Source organism: Cebus imitator, unplaced genomic scaffold, assembly GCF_001604975.1.
Source record: "Cebus imitator isolate Cc_AM_T3 unplaced genomic scaffold, Cebus_imitator-1.0 Scaffold1153, whole genome shotgun sequence".
In the NCBI taxonomy this organism is placed as follows: domain Eukaryota; kingdom Metazoa; phylum Chordata; class Mammalia; order Primates; family Cebidae; genus Cebus; species Cebus imitator.
In genome coordinates this window covers 5,820-7,777 of record NW_016108468.1, presented here as the reverse complement: position 1 = coordinate 7,777, position 1,958 = coordinate 5,820, and the positions used below count along the sequence as shown (strand labels likewise).

Sequence of the window (1,958 nt, the reverse complement as noted above, 5' to 3'; positions counted from 1 at the left end):
CTAGTAGGAGTAAGTTAATTATAAACACCCTGTTAAGAGGAATTGAAGCCCTGATCATAAAGTTTTAAATTTTATGCAATTACCGGGCTCTGCCATCTTAACGAGCCCTGTTCTTAGGTAAGAATAGTAGTCTATAAGATTGAGATAGTAGTCAACTGGTTTGTGACAGCACTTTGTGAAGTGGGCCCTATGAGACAGATTGCCCGGAGCCCCAGGTCGGTGGGTCCGTGCACCGCGCTCCCGCACGTGTCATGGCGGTCCTCGGAGTGCAGCTGGTGGTGACCCTGCTCACCGCCACCCTCATGCACAGGGTGGCACCGCACTGCTGCTTCTGCAACGGCAGTCTGTTCCAATACAAGCACCCATCTGAGGAGGAGCTTCGGGCCCTGGCGGGGAAGCCAAGGCCCAGAGGCAGGAAGGAGCGATGGGCCGATGGCCTTAGTGAGGAGAAGCCACTGTCTGTGCCCCGAGATGCCCTGTTCTGGCTGGAGACCTGCCCTGTCATGACCGTGGATGCCCTGGTCCTGCGCTTCTTCGCGGAGTACCAGTGGTTCGTGGACTTTGCCGTGTACTCAGGCGGTGTGTACCTCTTCGCGGAGGCCTACTACTATGTGCTGGGCCCAGCCAAGGAGACCAACATCACTGTGTTCTGTGCCTGCTCCATCAAGGCATTACTGATGGTGACACGGCTGTACTTCAGCTCCGAGGAGAGGGGCGAGCGCTCTGTCTGCCTCACCTTTGCCTTCCTCTTCCTGCTGCTGCCCATGCTGGTGCAGGTGGTGCGAGAGGAGACCCTGGAGCTGGGCCTGGAGCCTGGCCTGGCCAGCATGACCCAGAACTTGGAGCCACTTCTGAAGAAGCAAGGCCGGGACTGGGCACTCCCTGTGGCTAAGCTGGCTATCCATGTGGGGCTGGCGGTGGTGGGCTCTGTGCTGGGTGCCTTCCTCACCTTCCCAGGCCTGCGGCTGGCCCAGACCCACCGGGACGCGCTGACCATGTCAGAGGACCAGCCCATGCTGCAGTTCCTCCTGCACACCAGCTTCCTGTCTCCCCTGTTCATCCTGTGGCTCTGGACAAAGCCCATTGCACAAGACTTCCTGCACCAGCCGCCCTTTGGGGAGATGCCCTTCTCCCTGCTGTCTGACTCTGCCTTTGACTCTGGGCGCTTCTGGTTGCTGGTGGTGCTGTGCCTGCTGTGGCTGGTGGTGACCCGGTCCCACCTGCAGGCCTACCTGTGCCTGGCCAAGGCCCACGTGGAGCAGCTGCAAAGGGAGGCTGGCCACATCGAAGCCCGTGAAATCCAGCGGAGGGTGGTCTGGGTCTACTGTACGTGACTGTGGCGAGCTTGCAGTGCCTGAAGCCGCATATCCTCCCCCTCAACTGCACGCTCCTGCTCAATACATTGGGAGGCTATTCCTAGGGCCTGGGCCCAGCCCCTCTACCAATCCCCCGACCCATCCTCAGCCAGCGCTGCCCCCGTCAGCCCCGAGGAGAACGAGGTCCAGCAGTCTGCAGCGCGGATCCCTGCGGCCCTGGGTGGCCTGCTCACGCCCTTCTTCCTCTGTGGCGCCCTGGCCCCACCTCATCTGGTGGACAGCTGCCTGCCAGCTGCTCTCCAGCCTCTTCAGCCTCTACTTCCAGCAGCACTTGGCGGGCTCCTAGCTGCCTGCAGACCCTCCTGGGGCCCTGAGGTCTGGTCCTGGGCCAGCAGGACATGAGCCTGCCCGCTCTGTGTGTGCCCTGGTGTCCCCAGCTGCAAGGTGAGGCCGGACTCCTCGCCGTCCCCTTCACCGCAGTGCCTGAGCCGCAGCCCCCCTTGGACGCCGAGTTTATGCCTCAAAACAGTGTGTCCTGGACCCAGCTGCGGGAGGGTCCCGAAGCCATAGTCTCCAAAGTGTGTGTGCCAGGTTTGAGCGGTGGGGGTGCTGCTGGCTGCTCTTCTGAACAAATAAAAGGAG

At 61.1% G+C, this 1,958-nt stretch overlaps 1 pseudogene; it reads left to right on the top strand.

Moving 5' to 3' along the window:
- Nucleotides 1–201: 201 nt before the first annotated feature.
- Nucleotides 202–1,949, top strand: LOC108298862 (annotated as a pseudogene).
- The last annotated feature ends 9 nt before the right edge of the window (nucleotides 1,950–1,958 follow it).